The sequence below is a fragment of the Pipistrellus hanaki genome (genome assembly GCF_964339955.1).
Source record: "Pipistrellus hanaki genome assembly, chromosome: 2".
Classification (NCBI taxonomy): domain Eukaryota; kingdom Metazoa; phylum Chordata; class Mammalia; order Chiroptera; family Vespertilionidae; genus Pipistrellus; species Pipistrellus hanaki.
Window position 1 is genome coordinate 125466012 of NC_140504.1, and position 21571 is coordinate 125487582.

Here is a 21571-nt window from a genome sequence, read left to right on the forward strand (position 1 = left end):
AAGGACTTTGGGGCACTTCCCACCAGGCACTGTTGCAGACAAAGGGCCCAGGCCGCCGAAACCGGTTTGGCTCAGTGGATAGAGCGTCAGCCTGCGGACTGAAGGGACCCAGGTTTGATTCAGGTCAAGGGCATGTACCTTGGTTGCGGGCACATCCCCAGAAAGGGGTGTGCAAGAGGCAGCTGGTGGATGATTCTCTCTCATCGATGTTTCTAACTCTCTATCCCTCTCTCTTCCTTTCTGTAAAAAAATCAAACAGATATATATATATTTATATTTATATTTATATTTATATTTATATTTATATTTATATTTATATTTATATTTATATTTATATTTATTTATAAAAAGGCCCAGGCCTTAGTTTTTAATGTCAGGCTCCCTTTTTCATATTCGTCAAAACCTCTATCAGAAAGCACATAGCGCCCCACATTAATACCCTCTACCTAGAAAAGGGATCCTCACTTACCAACAGGCAACTTCTAGATGAACTCATATGCAAGGAAGAGGAGGTGATAGGCCAAATGGCCAGCTTACTCAGAGGCGCAGAGGCCATGGTCAGACTGCCCACCAGCCCATCAGTCTCGCCCCTGATGGGTGGGGTTAGGCTCAGAGAGGTGCAGGGTTCCCTTATCCCCTCGGAATGGTTCCCCTATCCGTGTGGTGCTTTACCTCAACTTGCCCAATCTTGCTCAGGACTCTGGAACTACTACTCTCTTCCAGATAAAATGATCTCTCTGGGATATAACTTTCACCTGCCCAGAGAGCAGGTCACAAGGGTGCTTAAGGGAGACTGGTTGAGGCCAAAGAACAGATGTGAGGGAGGTCAACCTCAAACTCATTCACTCAGAATGATAAGCTTTGTTTCTAAGAATCCTCATGAAACCTAAATTCAATAGGGAATCTTTTTTTAAAAAAAAAAAATATGTTTTGATTGATTTTAGAGAGGGAGAGAAACGTCAACGTGAAAGAGAAACATCTATCAGCTGCCTCTTGCACACCCCCTACTGGGGATCCAGCCTGCAACCTGGGCATGTGCCCTGGCCAGGAATCAAACTGGGGACCTTCTGGTGCGTTGGACCAATGAATGAGCCACACCAGCCAGGGCAAGAATTTTTTCAACAAGAAGAAAGACAGCCTTAGACATTCAAACACCAAGCAACTTTTTCCTGCACTGAATTTTAATAATAATAGAGTTCTGTGTGGTTGTAAGTGCAGTATTATAAAATTTAAATATCACTGAGCATTGGACCTTTTTTCCTCCTTGGCACAGCCTTCTCACACAGATTCACCCCCAGTATCGTTCATTGTTGTGATGCACAAAGCTACTCCAACAAATAGATGCCACAGCTTTTTCCACCACTGTGGTCCACTGGGCAGATCCCGGCTCCAGACACATTGTCGTAAGTCATGGTCTATATTAATAGATGGAATCTGACTGAATAAGGAGTAACAGATGAGAAACCAAAGTCCCCCAAAACTATTGAGCATGGTTTAGGATTCTGGGTTTTAAGCTAAGGGCCATAAAGAATTGGGGGGAGGGAGGGTGAAGCAAACAGAGATTCAAACAACTGCTTAATAGTAAGAAATATTCATTTTGGCTTCCTGGAGGAAAATGAGTTGGGCCGGAACAAGAGTTGGACCAGAACATCTAGACAGATCACTTAGGAGGAACAGCACATCCCAACCACCTAGCCCAGCTAAGCCACGAGCCCAAGCTAAGGCCTTGAGACCAGACTTCTTCAAAGCCCAGTGCCTAGGAAACTGCTCCCAACGTCCCCACCCAAAGGCTTTCAGGAGCAGCCACCGCAGGAAGGAAGCAGGGCAGCAGTGTCCCCTCCAGTGTGACATGGGTGATAGTCACACCCAAGGAGCCCATGCTCAGCAGGGTAGTCTGGGGACTAAATGAGTGGAAGGTGCGAAAACCCCAACAGAGGACCCCTGGATAACTATCTGACTCCAGCAGCATGAAACTCCGGTCTGATCTCTCCGGGCCCAAGTGAGGGAGGTTTCCAGGCTCCCAGCACATCCCGGGGCCGGGCTTCCTAAGAAAAACATGGGTCAGTAGCAGAGGGCAGAGAGCCCCAAAGGCAGGCAGAGGCCCGGACAGCTAGGAAACCAGCCCAGGGTGGGTAAAGGTTAAGGATAAGGAGTGAAGAGCAGGGGGAGGAAGAAAGGGGGCCCTTGGCAACAGAAAGCACCAAGGTTCCAGGGGGCCCAGTTCTGGAGGGGAGCAGTGGGCATATGAGAATGAGAACTATTCTCAGCAAAGCCGAGCTGCAGGCCGGCCTACTGTGGGGCATGAGCTGCCCAATCTTCGGTCTTCCTTCCAGGTTGGCCTGGGGTACAATCCCGGGGGGGGGGGGGGGGGGGGGAGGAAGAAATTATAAAAATAAAAGGAAATCAGGCTAGGGAAATACCTGCAGCAAATACGACTTTCAGAAATATCTGGAACTCATCAAGAACTCACATATATAGATGAGAATATCAAGACTCCCATTTGCTAATTGTGTAAGAGGAAGGTAGTAAATAAACATAGATGGAAATGTTCTATCTTGGAGAGGAATCAAAGGAATGCAAATTTTAAAACCAAGAAGCCTATTCAATCAGCCAAAAATAGTAAGTCCCACAATTAATCAGGTTGAGTAAGACACATTCATTTGTCATTTGTAACCATGTAAATTGGTAACAGCCTTCTAGAAAGCAATTCAGGGCAAGCCCCCGCTATTGTAGTAACAGCCTTCTTATGTATTTGTGTCTCAGGTCAATACTAAAGTGTATGAAGATATTCAAAGACGTTTCATAATAGTAAGCAATTAGAAACAACTCAAATGTCCACAAAGGATACAAAACTTAAATTAACCTAAAATAACTTTACAAGGTATTATATAGCCCTTGCAAATGATAACGGTAAAGTCTACGTTGCAGCCGAAACCGGTTTGGCTCAGTGGATAGAGCGTCAGTCTGCGGACTCAAGGGTCCTGGGTTCGATTCTGGTCAAGGGCATGTACATTGGTTGCGGGCACATCCCTGGTTGGGGGGGGGGGGGTTTGCAGGAGGCAGCTGGTTGATGTATCTCTCTCATCGATGTTTCTAACTGTCTATCCTCTCCCTTCCTCTCTGTGAAAAATCAATAAAAAATTTTTAAAAAGTCTAGGTTGCAAATGCTTATGCTAAGTGGGAAAAGGCAAAACATGAAAAAGATCCATGTTAAATTGTCAAGAACCAGAAGACAACACATGAAAGTGAACATGATTTATGGACTGAGATGGTGGAATCAAAGTGAACTTTTGTTTTTATTGCCTTTCTTTTATTGCTGTAATGTATAGGCAACAGATGTTTAACATGTAATATTTCTAGCAATCATGTAGTAGTGAACAGCCTCTTCTGTGGAGCAGATCGACCTGCGGAGAAGGTCACGGCCAGATCAGTACAGGGTGTCTAGGCTTTCCCAAGTTCCAAAGGTCCATTTAGGATTCAAACCCTGCCCAGGACAGGCTCTGAGGGGCTCCCCACACCTGGAATAACTCCAAAGCACAGTTCTTTCCTTTGTTCTTGGGATTTTACCCCTCTTAAGGGCTATGTCTTCTCCCCCTTTTTGTCTTTCATTTTTTAGAATTATGTATTGAGATCTGACTATATGCAACACATATTGAATGCTCATTTGATCCTTCATACAATTCAGGAGGATAGATGTCATCATCCTCATTTTACAGATGAGGAAACTGAGGATCACAGATTTAAGCAATGAAGCTTAAATCACACAACTCAGGGGCCGGGGCCAGAATTCTCACCTCCAGCTCCCCATTATCAGAGCCCTCAGTTTAACCACCATGAACACTGCCTCTCCCCTTTCTCTGTGCCTATGAAACCACTCTTAAATGGCACTGCTTGTATTTACACTAGCCGCCTAAAGAGCTATACAAATTGCAATGGATCAAGTGATATCAGTACAGACTGCTTATAAATTAAGCAGTAAGACAAGGTAATGCTGTCCACACTAATTGCAAAAATTGATGCAGAAGACAAAAAGAAATTACCTTGACACTCAAAGCTGCACCTGCAGGTAAAACCAAAGGATGCCAAAAGGATTTCTACTTGCCAACAAAAAGCAGGATATCACCCTTGATACTGCCACAAAGAAGGGCAGAGTTCCTGCACTCTCCTTGCAAAAAATCACTCCACAATTAGCTGAAAGATTCCTTCCAATTACAACGTGTCCTCTCTCCAGAAATGGATGTTGTTTGGGGCAATGGTAGCAACAACAGTAAAAAGGAACAGAGGGAGGATTAAGGAATGAAACTAATATAGATGGGGTGACAAATGATTTTAGGCACCACTTAAGACTTACTCTATAAATAATGACACAATAATAGCTAAAATGTAAATTATAATTAAATACAAGACCTAACAAAGTCAAACAACAGCAAATGATGTTTGACAGAGCAAAGGTCTTGGGGGAGCCAAGAAGAATTACAATAAAACCTATTCATGGAACTGCACAGTGTTAGGATAGAAGAAGCCTGGGAGGTCATTTCTCCCAGCTAGCTCTCATTTTGTAGGTGGGGAAACTGAGGCCCAGCAAAGGAGAGTGAGTGGCCTAAGTCACTCTGCAGCAGAGCAAGAAACAGAAACTCAGTGTCCAAACCACCAGTCCAGCTGCTTCCCAGCACACTACGCTCACTCTGCAGGAGACTGGAATACTGGAAAGCTACCCCATTCTAAATCACATTTTTAAATGAGCATTAAACATTCTATAAATATTAAATTCCTTTTTAACAATTTTCAAATGCACAGGGGCACATTTAAAAAAAGAAGCCTGGTTTTGATTTCTCTTGCAAAATGGTTCAGTGTTTAACCTAGTATTGAGTGAAATATTAACAGGTCATATAATGGTTTCAGTGTTCCCTCAGTAAAGCTAAACAGAATTTGAAAACCATATTCCCTCTCTCTCCCCTCCCCAGGCCTACAGGAGTTTCTGGAGCACACATTAAACTCAACACTCTGTTCAACAAGCCCATCACTGTTAAGTAACTCATCAGAAAATAAAGAGGGAATTACCAAAGGGGAATTGCCAAGCAATTAGTTCTCTGAAGCAGATGACATACAACTGTTGTAGGGAGGAGCTTCCCGGTTAGTCATATGCCACAGTCAGAGCCTCGTAATCTGTAAATAAAAATGCATCACATACAATTACAGCTGGGATGGAGGCTGGGACTGCCAGGCTAGGGCACAAGAGAAAATCCCAAGTCCTCTCTGTTCTGTGTATCTACAAAGTGAGAGACATTGCTCTAAAGACCTTTTAAAAAAAAAAAAAAAAATTCTTGGTAAATTTCATTCAATGTAAGAGAGACAAACTGGCCTAAGCAGGCTAGGAGCAAAGTGATCTTTCTTTATCCTTCTGGCATGAGTTGGTTATGATTCATCCACTGGTCCAGTGAAGGAGAGAAAATGAGAGTCTGAGAGGGGTGGGCACAGGGGGTCAAGTAGATCTGAGTCGCCTGACAGCCACCCCCACCAAAGCATGACCTCTTTTCACGCACGTTTTGTTCTTAGAGCTTGCATTTAGCACCACCCCACTGCCTATCAAACTGGAGAGATAAATAGTTCCTATCTGCCAAATCTTGCAAGCTGAGCAATGACCCAGTGAAGTTCTTTGAAGAGTCAAAAGTTCATCATCTCACAGGGACTCTTGATGTCAAACATTCAGAGCCCAAACACAGATAAGCATATTGCCACAGTCATCATTTTCTGCAATTAATAATTATTGAAGATGTGTAGGAATACGAGAAAGCGTGAAAGAAAACACCACAAAGACAGCCCGTACACAACTCGGAACGGACAGGCAAGCATTAAAAGGGAAGGCTCGTTGCCTTCCCTGATCCTGGCCTCTGAGAGTATGCTGTGCCTCAGTTATACCTGTTTAACTATCACTCCTGGGCACACCTTGCCTTCTGGGCTCAACTGTAAGCATCTTATGGACCGGGCTTAGGCCTTCAGAGACAATGCATGCAGCAGTAAAGATGTTAGCACTAGAGCTGGTCAACCTTGACCAATTCGCTTATTGCCTCCGTTCCTCAGTTTCCCCACCCATGGAACGGAGATAATAATAGTGCCTACCTCAGAAGACCACAGTGAGGATTAAATGAGTTAATACATAGTAAGTAAGAACTACTGATCATCTCTAAATTTCTTTTAGGCCCAATGGGCATAAAGCCTCTCACACATAGATGCTTATTAAATATTTGCAGAGACCTGCCCCTAGAATTGTGTTTTCCATTCCTCTCACCCCCATCCTAACTTTCCTACCTTTTGTGAGAGGTAGATAAGTCATTGCCTCATTCTGAGCCATTTAGGGGAATACAAACAGCCCATCTAAACAAATATAAAAAACAAACACACACACACACACACACACACACACACACACAACAAACACTTAAATAATCTTCAAATTTTCTTTAACTATATTAAAACAGACTGCCCACTAACAGCAGTGTAACCAGATAATTTCCAGCTTTCCCCGTCATTTTGAGCCAAGTAGTTTTCACCCACTCCAAAGTCAAGGCTCACTAATCCTGCTTTTTTTTTTTTTTCTTTTTCTATAAGTATAAATGGGAAGCCAAACTGTTCAGAAAGCTGTGCCGTGTGGTGTGTGTGTGTGTGTGTGTGTGTGTGTGTGTGTGTGGTGTGTGTGTGTGTGTGTGTGTGTGTGTGGTGTGTGTGTGTGTGTGTGTGTGTGTGTGTGACATTTAAAAAGAGCCCATATAAAGACTAAAGCCTCTGGAAAAGCCTCTAAAGTTATAAAACACATCCATATTAATGTGATTTATCTAAGTACAGTAAATGAATTGCCACAAAAATGAACAATTGCTCCAGAGTCAAGTAGGTGGCACAATGTGATTTACGCATATCACGTGAAATGAATAAATCAACGGTGGGAAAGATCAAAGGAAATGCTGGAATTGTTGTTACTATGTACGGGGCTTCACTGAAAATAGTCTTAATATAACTGTTTAGAGGAAAACAGAAGGATGGTTTGTTTAAATGACAAGAGATAATGCATGCACAGAATTTCAAAAGCAACATTCATTTTCATACATACACATAATAGGTTTGGCTAAAATTAGCTCATGTTTCTCTTTTCTTTTTTAAAGGTCTTAAAGGAATAAAGGTTTCAATAAGATTTCATTGAGCTGAGACTCCAAAGTGCTTGCGATTCCATGGCAGACCCTCTATTACCCACCTGTGCACCATCCCCACTTCTCCACCCGCCCGCCCTCCACCCCAGGTCTTAAAGAGGAAGCACACAAAGGCTGTGCCGCTCCAACATTCCAGCTTCTCTTCCCTGCCTCTCACCTTCTCTCTACGTATTCTGCACCAGCTGATGTCACCCCTGAAGTACAGTCGTCCCCTTCTGCCTGTCAAACCTGCTGCCAAAACAAGACTCGAAGCCCAATTTCCAAGATCACTTTTATGCCAAGGACTCCTCCAAATTTATCTCCAGATCTGACCTGTCAGCGATTTTATTCCCACACCCTGTACTGTCTGCTGGGCTCCAGCAACTCAGATGTCCACCAGCACCTGTGCTTCCGCCAAAGGGGCCTTGTCAGTCACATACCATGCGCTCCTTGTCACATCCCAGCCACTTCAATGGTCTTCCTCCAGCTCTACCCGTCTCTACCCACAGAAATGCTCACCAGCCTTCAGAGTTGAACTCAGACGATCCCTCCTCCTCAGCCTTTCCTCATCATCCTACTCAGCATCATTCTTCTGAATTCCTTCTGAGTTAGAACGTACCCCAGGAAGTACAACCACCCCATTCTGCTTTGTCTTAGTTTTTTCCAAGCATTTCTTCTTTCACCTACCTGACCACAAAGAACACATAGAGTATAACCTCTTTTTGGGTGGTTGTTACTCACTTTCATGCCCACAGCACCAGGTAGTAGTTTAAAAAAAATACACTGTGAATATATGAATGAATCATTTCTTAATAGAGAAAGTGCCTGTGAACAAGTTACGCCACAACTTTCCTATAACCCTATCTTATTTGCAAAATAACTAGAACCAGGGATACTGTAATCTAGGTTTTAGAAAAACCTTAGTGAATATAACAGAGTACAACATGAATGACATGATTTCCCTGCCCACATTTAGCCATCAATTGTGAAGACTCTATCAAGGACATTATTTGTGCAAAATGTTTAAATAATGCTTTATTAGCTTATTTTAAATGCAGTCGCAGAAAATGTCAGTTCTTGGAATTCAAGGTGACTCTGCACTACTTTGTCAATACAAATATTTGTGAGACACTTACTAGTAGAGTTGCTTAATATAATGTAAAAACGTCAGTATCATCTCAATAAGTCTGCACATATTGACCAAGAGATATGACTTTCTGATGCCTGAATTTTCACAATAAAATTCTCTTAAATACCACAAGTTTTTTTAATTGCATATATATTAACCATATATTCAATTAAACTACTTCCTTAAAAAGCTTAAATGTGAGGATTTTCTGCCTAGCATATAATTGTAAAAATGGATAACATCCCTAAGAAATAAAGTAACAGTGAGGCATCTCAGCATTTTTTATTCAGGTGACAGAGACCTTAAGAAGGACCTTAAGGAGTTTATCTTTGGCCCTAGCTGGTTTGGCTCAGTGGATAGAGTGTTAACCCGAAGACTGAAGGGTCCAGAGTTCAATTCCCGTCAAGGGCATATCTCAGTTACAGGCTCATCCCCCACCCTGGTCTGATTGAATGCAGAGGAACCAAAGGATGTTTCTCTGTTTCCCCCCGTCCCTTCTCTCTAAAAATCAATGGGAAATATCCTTGGGTGAGGATTAACAACAGTAACAACAACAAAAGCAGCTTACCTTTGCATGTAACTGCAGGGTTATCCTAATTCCTTTCACAGACCATCTCCCTAATCCACAGCCAATAAAATGCCAAGTACCCAGTTTCAAACTCTACAAGGATATAATGTGATAACTTCCTCTCTCCTCTGCTCCCCTCCCCCCAACAGACTTCTCTGACTATCCTTTCTGGGACACAGTCCTTCAATCACTCCGGTTTTTTGCTTGTTTTTACACAAATCACAAATAACTTATTATGTGCATGCAACTCATCAGTTCATCTTACAACAATGTGAAAACAATACATGTGAATCCTGTCCCAGTAATAGAGTTGGATGAACACAAAATTCAGAAAAACAGTAAGTCTCATTTGTTTTGCAGAGCTGCAAGTGTCTACAGGGTTGGTCCAAAGACCAACGTATAGGCATGTTTACTGGTTCCTAGTCATACGTGGTTGGGAGCAACCATCACAATACAAGAATATCAAAATCACCCTGTCCAGACAGAAGTTACTTGATGTCCACAGATCATAAACCATATGCCAGGCATTATCCTACCCCATACATGTCTATTATTTCATTCCATCCTCACAGCAGCCCAAGGATAAAGTTCTACATTATCTCCATTTTCAAGACAAAGACACTGAGGCATCAAAATGTTATAGGATGGCCCAAAGTCACAGTGGCTGCTCTTGATGTAAAGCCAGTCAGGCTGGTCCCAGAACCCCATGCTCTTATCTCAGATACCACAGAATATATAAGTAACTTAAAAACTGGATCTTAGATAAAGAGAGGGAGCTCTTTATTTAAAGAAAACTGGAAAATCATTTTCAAGATGAACATTTTGGTAAAGCAAAAGTCCATCTTGTAACAAACTAGTTGAAAATTCGTATTTTTATTTGTGAAGCTTGATAAAAGGTAGACTTTGCATCTCACCATGTTAAGGAAGTAGAATGGTACTCAGGAAGAGCTGCCTGGAGACCACCCATCCCAGCAGTTCCCAAGCCTGTGGAGCTTCTGTCTGATTCCAAGAGACCATGAAGGTTCATTTCTATTCAATAGGCTTAGGGTTGAGTTCCAAATTCTATTTTTTTAAGCTCCCAGGTGATTCTGTTGCCCAGCCAGGCTTAGGAACCTCTGGACTAGTCTATTTCCTCAGCTTCCAGCAGGACCGCTCCCAAGGCAAACAGAAACAGGGAATCTATTTCATAATTGCCTTGGGTTGCGTACACCAGTGTTCCCAAACCCTTGTTGCCCCAACTTGTGCCTAACTTCCATCTCTCCCGACTCCCCTTAGGCAGTATTCTCTTCTCTCTTCAACAGAGAAGCATGAGTCACCAACCCTGCATACACCAGTGTCTGCATGACTTTCGACGCCAGAAAAATGTACTGTACGTAAGGAAATCAGGAAGTTGTAAAATCCAGACAGACACAGAGAAATTCAAGATTCAACAAATACTGGTTGCCACTGAACAAAGAGGCCTCTTGCACATGTTGCACTCTACAACAACAAAAAAACCAAAAAAAACTAAAACATGAAAACTGTGCATTCTCATTTCATTAAGTAAAGGTGACAATTAAAATGATCAGGCTCGACCCCAACACACAATAGTCAATCATCACAAAATCAAATGTTAACTTCTTTATTTGCCAAATAAATGAAACCAAAAATCCAACTTTTATAAAAACTTACTTGGCAATCTCTCTATTTCCAACACAATATGTTTGCAAAGACAATTATGTTAAACAGTCCACAAAGTGCTAAAGCATAGCTAGCAGGCGATTTTTCCAGGCCAGACTCTACCTTCAGGTGGGAACTCGCCAGCATCACAAAACTCTCACCTGATGTGTGGTGCACTTCTCTGTAGCGGCTGAGGAGGAGACTGCTGTACAAGGATGACAAAGGAGTCTGCAGCCTGAATGGACCACCTTGGTGACTTGCTGCACGATGCTCCTGCAAAGGTCCAGAAGAGGAAGGGCAGAAGAGGAAATCAAAGTGAAAAGCAGAACGAATTGTTTTAAAAAGTAATTCCACTTAAGTGTCTATCCACTGAAATCTTCGCTCCTAAGAACACCAAATTTTGCATTTTGTTTCAAGAGAATCACCCAGATACCAGCCAGCTCAAAAAGCAGGTCTGGTTTTACTCAACGGGGGCCTCAGAGGGAGGCCAACACACAAAAAGGCCACCTCCTCAAATCAAGTTTAGAGCGTGGTCTCCCCATTTGAGCCAACCACTGTCATTCTTTTCTCTAATGATTCTAACCAATCATCTTATCAACACATGCTGGTAAGCACAACAATATCAGGTGAAAATGAATATGGGTCGAATAATAATTGAGCCAAAGCCTAATTTTAATGTGGCATATATTACTATCATCATGCAACTTAAGGAACAATCATTAAAAAGCACAGTTATTAGCATACCAGTCTAATGGGATAAAAAAAAATGTAGCACAGGCAGAAAAAAAAATTTAAAAGAATACACAGTCACTAGACTTTCCACTAAATTTTAAAGCATTTCATTATTAAATGTATGTCTATTTCATTTTCATTTTGCCACAATGCCTTGCACATGGTTAAGTAAGCATTTTCTTCTGTGTGATGAATGAGTGAATGTGTGAATGGATGAATGAAAGGGGGATGAATGAATCTTCCATATACCTTTCCATCAGGGAGCTTGGTGCTTGTAGTTTTTGTGAGGTAAACACCTATGCATAGAAATGGAAGAAGTTGAGGACTTGATCTGCTAACACAGTTTTCAGCCCCATCTATTAAAATAATATGTTTAAATACTGGTAACTCCACATTACAGAATCAGCAGCACAGTTATTATTAAATATTCCCAAACTAGTCATCGCTGGACTGATTTCCAGTCTTTGATTATTGGAACTGATCTGCACGTTTGTTTAGGCTGATTTTAAATTTAGCTTGGGCTTCCTAAGCCCATGCCAGGTTAACAGTAGGAAGGAGAAAGCCCAGAATTATATTGGGAGTCAGAAAGAAACTATTCTGGAGCTATGAATATGATCTCCAATGTGAATAATCTGTAAACAGGTAGTGAGCCAATTATCCTTGGGTACATGGCAACACATCTCAGTAGTCATGATTATTTTCATCCATACACACTCACTATTTTTAAGAGCACAACCCAGCTGGAAAGAAAAATAATTTCAATAGCTTTCCAACACTTTTCGAAGTAATGAATAGTTGCCAAAGTATTCTTACTTCTAACTAATCCATTCACCAAGAATTTTTTTAAGCATCTATTATTGCATGCCTGGGACTTATAAGCAAAAGAAGTTCGATTTCCAGTCCTTGGTTTTAACCAGGTGTAATCTGTGAGTACAGAAAAAGAAAGTAAACTGTTCCAGACTAAACCGTCTCTGAAGACACTATGCTTCTACTAAAAAGCTTGTTGGGTTACAAATTTAAACAGTGGCCAAATTAAACAGATGATCACAAAATTCTATTTACTCTTATTCAGTAATTGTTTTAAGGGGAGGAGTCTTGATTTTGTCTAGTAATGTCAAATGAAGCATCAGAATACTGAATAACCATTTTTGAACACGGTGCAGGTACCACAGATTTGCAGGCAGCTTGCTTTCTGAGCTAACGATTATGAGGGTGTTTGCCAGTATATCAATGTGTGAGCACACAACCCCATTTACATATCACCTGACAGATAAGCTTTTATAGAGTCCAAATTACAGTCTCCTCCTATTCTGCTGAAGTGCAGAGAACAGTCAAACATGATGCAAATGCTATAAAATAATTAGTTTACTTTCTCGTTGGTATGCCTACTTACTTAAAAAGTATGTGTATTGGTACTTCAGTTAAAGTAATTAAGAAAGTTAACATAACTTGCTATATTCTTTTAAAGGGAAGAAACACAAGAATACACAAGAGCAAGAATGAATGGATTCACAACAAAATAATACAAGCAATATAAAAGAAAATAACCTATTAACTGTTTTATATAATATAGACACTAAACATGCAATATTTAATATTTTAAAGCAGAGCAACCTAACAAAATACCACTAATAATGGAAGATTAGTAAGAAAGATGGCCTAAATAATATTTATATATTGGTCAATAAAGAGGAGATAATAGGTAAATAATGTAAACAGGGGAGATACTATAAATACTTCGGAGAGAGTAGGCCAAAGCTCAGGGTGCAATAAAAGAAAAACTACCAAATACAGTGACAAAAAAACACACACACATTTTCTTTGAATGCTAGACGCATAAATGCTTCTGGGTTGGCAGCAGTGTCAATTATCATTAAAAACTTCTGCCAAATGACTCCCACAAAACATGTCATATTAAAGAGCATCAAAGTAGGGGGGGGCGGAAAGCGTTCCTCTTAGCCTGAAGCAAAACACCATAATCAGGAGAGCCTCTGTCCCCTTAAGTCTCAAACTCTGATTACACTACAGTGAATTTTCTAAAAAGTAATTTTCAGGTAGGATACAATTTTTGCTTACATTATGGCAATTATCATTGCATTCTCATTACTCCACAAATTGGATGCATTAAAAGTTATAGAAAAATCAATGAAACATTTCTGCTAACATCAAACATGTCAAAGGAAATATAATGCTCATTGCTTTTTTGTCTATAACATTTCTAAACATGTTTTAGCATATTAGTGATGGTAATGTATAATATAAATATTTATTGTACATTAACTTGAAAAGTTCAGATTTATAAGGATTATAAAATATATAAAGTGATAAAAGACAAAAAATATATAAATTATGAAATAAGGGGTTTTAAAGAACTGTTTTAACAAATAATTATTTGCTAAATCACTTTTTAATTTTTATTGATTGATTTTAGATAGAGAGAGGAGAGAGAGAGAGAGAGAGAGAGAGAGAACCATTGACTTGTTGTTCCACTTATTTATCACTCGTTGGTTGATTCTTGTATGTTCCCTGACCAGGCATCAAATCTGCAACCTTGATACATGGGGACAACATGTTAACCAACTGAGAGACCCACCAGGAATATCTAAATCTTTTTATTGCTCCTATAATTTTAAGCACGTATTAAAATTATAGGATATATAAGCATATATATATAAATTTATATATGCATTATATATGTATATATCCAATTACAACTCTTTCAGCCAACATTTAAAAATAGTCTCTAAAACTAGCACTCAGTATACTCATTATTATATCCTCTCTTAAAGAATTTTTGAATGAATATTTTATTAAACTGAATTTAATGAATCTAAAATGTGAACAGCATAATTTCAATTGCTCTCCAACCTCATTCTTAAGAAGAAAAAGGGCAGTCCTGTATGTAATGCCTTAGAACAGAAATTACTTCTCTATTGGGATTCTTAGATGATTTGTTATTTTCAATGCTTTTAACAAAATAAGGAGGGCCGCTTCTGATGACTGGGAGTGTGACCTGTACTAAATCTGTTCTTTAAAGCAATTAAACTTCACACATATAAATCTCTCACAGAAGCCAACCATTCAAATTATTGAATTATTCTGAAAATACAAATCAACAGAAATAAAATTATCTCATCCCTAAAAATTATATTTTGTCTTGTGGCACTATGTCACTTTACATATGCAGGTATTTAAGCTCTCCAGAACCTAAACTATGTTATTACTTTCAAACAACTATGATTTAAAGAATGAACATTCACTCCTACATTTACCTAGTTCAGTAAAATATGTTTATTGACTAACTTCTACGAGGAAACAAAGGGAGCCGGTATCACAATATGTTAGTCATCAAACTGCCATTGAAGTTAAGTGCCAAAGTAAAATCCACTTGACATTTCAGAATGGAAAAAAAAATAAAGGCACATTATACAAAAGGAATGTGAGTCCTTAAACTCTGTAATGACAACAAAAACAGGAGTCACAGAAATATGTTCACTAGCATCTTAATAATCTCTTGAGGCTGACCTTTCCCAGGACTCCCAAAGCAACTGAGTAAGGTATATTGAAACACAGGGCCATCTACAGGCCTTTGACGTATAATCTCATGGCTGAAGAGGTTTTTTTTGAACCTTTCTCTAATAAAAGACAATTCAGAAGCCCTGAAGCCAATTTATAATATTTCTGCTAAAGTACCACTTCTGTTTACCAAACCCTCTTAAAACGAAATTCAGAGAGAAAAATATTAACTTCCGCAGTTTCCAGTCAGGTACATTTCTCATCCTTACTTTAGCATGACTTTATGCATTCAAAAACACACGTTCACATTTCAGGGCAAGTAAAAACGATTTTCTGTGAGTTGCAAAGTATCATCCAGGACCTCCAAGGTGTTGTGTAAAACTTACACTTCGGTACCTTATTTTATATCCTTACTTCCCATCTGTTTACCTCCTATATAACAGGTAGCTCATTTTAACCACTGCAATCCTTAATCTGAGTAGGCCACAATCTAGTTACCAAACACATAAACTCACTAGTAGAAACTGGTAATCCCACATCCCCACCTCTGGCCCCGGCGGGCGGGGGGGGGGGATTTACTTACCAATTTAGCTTGGGGACTGGTGGCAGGATCAGAACTAAATCAAGGCGTGATTTCAATTATTTTTACTTTCGAAAATCAAGGTTACTAAAATACTTCCCTTTATTTGGATTGCCCCGAGCAACACAGTTTCCACAACCAAAGCTAATTTCCTTTTCTTTTTTTGTAGCATTATTATTTGTCTTTGCTTAACAGGTTTAATGAGGTGGTGCCCTAATACAAAGAGTGGACTGCTGCCGTCTATATTACTAAATGCTCATTAAATTATATCCCAAAATAGAGCAGAGGTTGTTTATTGTGCAAAAGCAGGACACATTATCAGTCTACCAGCTACAAGCCTATATGATCTCTTTCCTGAGTCAAAAACCTTTTTTAACTTACTATCACAGATTAAAGATCATGGCCAAAAAGATCCAAATGAAGAATCAATACATTCGGAATGGCTGCCTGCTGTCAGTCCCGTTTTTTGCTATTATGATGGCTGTGAAGTTTTAAAATGTGACGGTGGGGATAACTTTCCCAAATAAATTACTTCCCCTGAAAACCAGTCATGACTGGTAACTTAGGTTCTAAAGGACAAGCACTTCCCCATTGCAAGGGTTAATGCCTGCCAGGCCAATGGCACCAGAAGGCAAAAGAAATGTTGCTTCAGTCAGCTCTGAAAGGTTTCTAACAAGTACCAAATACTTGTTGATCTGTTCACAATAAACACCAGCAGGACTGTGGGGCTCCTTTCACTGTCTGGGAGAGGCATTTACATACTGCACCCAGCGAGAACAGCTTGCTGGTCTCCTTTAGAAGAGTATGGATAAGACTCATTCAGTGTCTCCCATCCAAATGAAGGCGCAATTGAAATAGTGAAGTCTCTCTCTCGTCTGGCTTGGGCAGCACAAATACTGTGCATAAAAACACTTGGAATAGTCCAGGCGCAAAACAAACCCACCTGAATGGAGGAGGAACACTGCCTGTTGCCATGGCAGCCTGATCTAATTACATGAGTGATGGGGTTGGAGTAAGTGCTCCGAAAACCTACACCACTGACCATATCTACAAGAGGAGAAAGACAGGCAGGCAGGAGGAGGTTTGGGGGAGACTTCAGCTTCTGCTTTATGTAGAGGGGGGCACTGAAGCCCAATTATCTGTGGGGCTGTTAAAATACTGACTGAAGCATGCATGGTTAGAGGGCAGTCGGAGGAGATTAAATGCCACAGCATTAAGCCATTATGGTGCAATCCTTTCCAGGAGTTCGTGTGCAGAATTTTCTCATCCTCCTCTCTGGTGCTTCCCCCAGGCATGCGTTTCATTCCACAAAAACAAAGCAAAAAAAAACAAAACCCTAAACTCAAGTATCAAACTTCCTTCGCCCTCCCAATAAACCACAAGGTGGGCTTTAACAGGGGCTTCTAGGAACTGCAAGGCTCCTCAGAAATCCAAACAGAAATGGCTTAGCTAACAGCGTTGAAAAGTAACTAGCTGAGCCTAAAAATAACCATCAAATAACTACCCTCTACTGTGTGAGACGTGTAAGGACGATGTTTAAATATTAAGAACACCCTGCATTATAAAATGCAAATGTCATTGAGCTGTGACTACTAGGTTGCCAAAGGAGAACTTATTTGCATACACACATTCCCCTGCATACAGGACAGGATGTGCGAGGGAGTATGCCACTCCAAGGCATTAGTTTTGATTCTGTGGGTGCAATGGGGGTCTTAGGATTTTGCTAACTGTGTCCCGTGGCTCTCACGGGGAAGCTAAGAATCCCTTCGGGGGCAGAAGCAGTTTGGAGGAGTCCCTACTGCACAGCATACGGTAAACAAAATAAAAATAGCTTGCCGTTCCCCTTAGCCACATCGCGCATTATATAACCAGCTTCCGACTGGCTTTTTTTTTTTTCTTTTTTTTCCTTGCCCTTACTACTCTTCAGCAATTTCCCAGTCTTCCCAAGTATTTATATTACCCTCTTATCTGTAGGATTATATGCTAAAAGAAAGCAAAACAAAACAGAGCCGCTGCAGGCTTGAGCCGAACTCCACAGTCCTTAGAAACTGATTTTTTGTTTGGTTGTTGTTGTTGTTTTCTGGCAGGATCTCCACCACCACCCTACTCCCACCCCCAACCCAGGTCCTGGTTCGATCTCCCTAGAAAACCTGGATGGCTTCCCCCCTTCCAGCCAGCCCCCTACGAGGTCGGAAATAAAATGAAAGCACCGGGGCCGGCGGCCTGAGGGCGGAGGGAGGCTTCGGAGGGGTCGGGCGCAGCAGAGTCCGCCAAGTCGCTCCCCGGGCCCTCTCCCCAACGCCCCGGCCCCCAGGCGCCCCCACCGCCCGCGGGTACACACACACACGCACGCACGCACGCACGCACGCACACACACACACACACACACACACATGCACACGCACACGCACACACACTCACACGTACTCACACGCGCGCCCGCTCACACTCCCGCCGCGCTCCGCCGCCTCCTCACCTCTCGCTCCGCCCGGCGGCCCCTTCCCTGCCCCCCGCGGGGCCGGCCTGCGCCGCGCGGAGACCGCGTAGGAGGCGGCGCGGCCGCGCGAGTTGCCGGGGCTCCGGCCGGGCCCCGAGCGCGGAGCGGAGGGGCTCCCGGGTGCATCCCGGTCCCCGCAGCGCCTCCGCCGCCGCTCCCCTCCTCCCGGCTTCATTCACCCGCCCAGCAGCCGCGCCGCCGCTCAGTCCCGGCGCGGGCAGGGCAGCGCCCGCCGCTCCTCCGCTCCTGCCGCCGGCGCGGGCGGGGGCGCGGGCCGGGCTGGGCGCTCCCGGCTCCCGGCTCCGGGCGGCGCGGCGGCTGCTCGGGAGCAGGAAGCGGCCGCACCGGCAGGGCCGCCGGCGCCGCTCCGGCCGCGCTCCCGGCCCCGCGCCCAGCCCTCCGCGGCCCCGGCGGAGCTCCCGCTGCCGGCGCCGCCGACCCCGCCGGGTCCACAGCCGCGCGCCCGGCGATGCCGGCTCCCCGGAGACCCGCGCCCGGGGCACCGAGGCCGGGCGGCCACTGGCGGAGCAGCCCAGCCCTCCGTCAGCCCGCCAGCCCCCACCGCTCCCTTCGGGGAGAACGGTGGGGAGGGGTCGGCGGGAGGAGCGGGCAGCGCGACCCCGGCCGCCGCCGCCGCCTCCCTTCACCCCTCCTCCGGGGAGGAGGACATGACTCTCCGCATTCGCAGCCCGACCAGCGGCCGCCCGAGCGGGGTGCCGCCGCCGCCGCTCTCCGGCCCGCACCCCCAGCCCGGGCGCGCCCCCTCGCCCGGCGGGCGCCCACCTGCCCCCGCAGCCCCCTGCTGGCCGTCCCCGCGCCCGGAGCGGGCTGCTGGCCTGGGAGGCTGGAGCCGGGGAAGGTTGTATGTACACACACACACACACACACACACACAAACAACACAACACGCTGCGTCGATTTCCTTCTTTCCTCTTCAAGCTGTTTTCCGAGCTGCCTTTCGGGGTTTGGGATTTGTTTGCTGGTTGTTGCTCTGGCCCCTCTCAGGAGGGCCGGGGTCGGGAGAGGTGGGAGGTGGGGGGGGGATCTTCATCTAAATCGGGGGAGGGAGAAGGGGATGGGGGAGGGGGAGAGACAGAATTAGAGGAGAGAGAGAGAGAAAAAAAATCGCCACTTACTGTAAAGTGTAAATGGATCTGGGGTGGCGTGGGGAAGGGGGGGCAGAGGGAGAGAAACAGTGTCTTGCGGCGGCGGTGGCTCTGGCGGCTGCTCCCAGGGGCTTGTTTTGGATCCCCCCGCAGTGAAACAGGTCCTGCACGGCTCCGGCTCCGCCACAGTAGTAGAAATGATGTCTGCGGTATACTCCGCTCTCTCCTCCTCCTCCTCCTCCCCCCACTCCCTCCCCTCCCCTCCCTCCTCCCTCCTCCCTCCCTCGCGCTCTCTCGCGCTCGCTAGCTCGCCCGCTCGCTCGCTCCAGTATGTAAATGTGTAATAGAAGCCAAATATGGAGCAGTTGGCTGCCGCCGCCGCGGCTCCAGGATCCGACGGGAGGGCGGGGTGGGAGGGGGGCACCCTCGGGCGGCGGCGGGGCCTGCGGCTGGAGCCCGGCGAGCGCACGGCGAGCGGCAGCCCCGCGCCCTTAAACCCTTCGGAGCGCGCGGCCCGGCGCGGAGGCCCTCCGGGGGGCGGGCACGGTTCCCGGAGACTCATTAGGAACCGGGGGGGGGCGGGAGCGCGAGGGGAGACGTGGCCGGAGGGGACCGTCCTTTCAGGTTTGGGAAAGGGGCGGGGAGCGGAGGCGATGAGGTAATCGCAGCGGTGACCGGTCGTCCTCGCGCGCCTCCCGGAGTCCCGGCACCTCGGGAGGAGGCAGCGCAGCGACAGCGGGGTGCAACTCAGGCACCCCGGAGAAATCTCCAGCGAGGAAGCAGCAGAGCGCCCCGGGAGGAGGGGAGGCAGCCACGCCGATCCCTACGTGCCCTTCGTCCCGGGCGTACCGGGGAGAAGCTTACAGCCCGGGCAGACGGCGATCCACGCGCACTTTCACCTCCTACGGGTTTAGCTTCGGCGATCCGGAACCCAGACCACCGCCCGGCTGCGGGGAGAGCCTTTGCGTACAACTCTAGAAAGTTTTAAGGGTGCCCCGACTGCACACGCAGCCTCACCTTGACCGCCTGGGAAAGCTGGGGGGCCTCCCTTACCTCCTTTCTCTTCCTGCAAGTCCGGAAACCTGCTGTGGGTATGGAACTACCTAGCTCTAGTCCTCCAGGAGGACCCCGTACTCATCAGCGCAGCTAATTCGTAATCATTGATTTAATCGGAAATGAGGTAGCCAGTGTAGGAGACGGAGAAAGCAAACCGAGCATCAGAGGGCAGTTCTGGGTGCATCCACGCTGAAGAACTTCCTCTGGGCTCCATTTGTAAGTTTGGTTCTCAACCCGCTGCCTCCCACGCCTGATCCTTCCACCGGTGTTAGCTCCATTAGGACTCTTCTTGGGTGGGGGTTCGGGGGGGGGTGCATCTTGCCCACAGGTGTGGCACTTGGAGCAAGAGAAGGCACATTCATGCTAAAAGGAGCTTCCTATGGCACCCCCCTTGCTGCAAATAATCCTGGAGGACCAGTAGGTGTCAGGCAGCATATGTCCTCCTTCAGGTGCTTAGAACCAAGTATCCAAGAAAGTTTCTCTCTGAAAGCCACCACTTTTATTTGAGAAACCTTTTGGCTGAGTTTACTTATAAACTAGCGGTTAGTCACCAACCGAAGCAAGATATAGACTCACCAAGATAAATGTGTCAGCTTTTAAGCAACTGTATTGTAGAACCAACATGCTATGGAAATAAAAATAAGCATGCTAACTAGGAAGGTGTAGAGCCCGGGCAATATTTTTCCCCCTCACACTTTGAAATACCATATATAAATACATGGCTACTTAAAAAGAACTACTACTACTGTTCACTCTTACTTGCTTTACAACTTTTTTTTTTTCATTTAAAAATAATTGTTATAGTTTAAACCCAGGGTTGGTCTAAAATGACATTGTTGGTCTCATTACAGCCTCTAGTGGACAGTTAAAATGAGTTTCCTGAAAAGGCTCTTCTGGTGTTGTGCTCCTTGACAAGCATTATCAAGGTGAAGGTTAATACCTCAGACATAACCGGGTGATATCTCTTCCCCCCACTTTGCAGAGCCGGGCTTCTGAAAGGAGCTTTGTTCTGCAGGTATTATTATTACTGGCCTGTGAATAAACAGAGAGCTTCTTCTATTCATTTCATATTCAGACAGTTTTCATAAAAACTGAACTCATCTAAAATATTTTTATAACAGAATATATTGGTTGCTGTATTTTGGCTTCACTGAGATGTTTTTATTCCAACTCCTAATATGCAGACTGTCCAATCCACCTCCACTCTATTTTTAGACATCTTATATTTAGAGAATTTCAGTAAAAAGCTAATATTTTATTATAATTATTGCATTGGCACATGCAGTTAAGATATTTTTAAAACCTTAAACAAATTGAAACACATAATTCATATTAGAGTTAGTCAATTAATTTAAATATTCCCTCAAGGAAGCTAAATAGTTACATTACTCAAGCAGTTAGAATAATTAATTAGAAATGTGTCATTTACTTTCTTAGCCATTGAGATTAAAGCCATTAACTGCCATTAAAGTCTGTAACTATTACTTCCTAGAGAATCTAACCAACATCCTATCTAATAAAAGAGAAACATGCAAATTGAACATACC

At 44.2% G+C, this 21571-nt stretch overlaps 1 protein-coding gene across 5 annotated transcripts in view; it reads right to left on the reverse strand.

The window, feature by feature from the left end:
• ATXN1 (ataxin 1) overlaps window positions 1-19234 on the reverse strand; it is a 408748-nt gene extending 389514 nt beyond the window's left edge. For 3 of the 5 annotated variants that reach the window (XM_084872720.1, XM_084872721.1, XM_084872719.1), the window contains exons 1-2: window positions 18999-19234; window positions 10699-10810 (exon numbers count right to left, since the gene is read on the reverse strand). The gene's annotated coding sequence lies outside the window, so the exon portion shown is untranslated. Of the gene's footprint in view, window positions 1-10698; window positions 10811-11518; window positions 11581-17841; window positions 18161-18998 lie in introns of those variants that run through there. The other 2 variants (XM_084872722.1, XM_084872723.1) reach the window with 2 other exon arrangements.
• Window positions 19235-21571: the final 2337 nt, after the last annotated feature.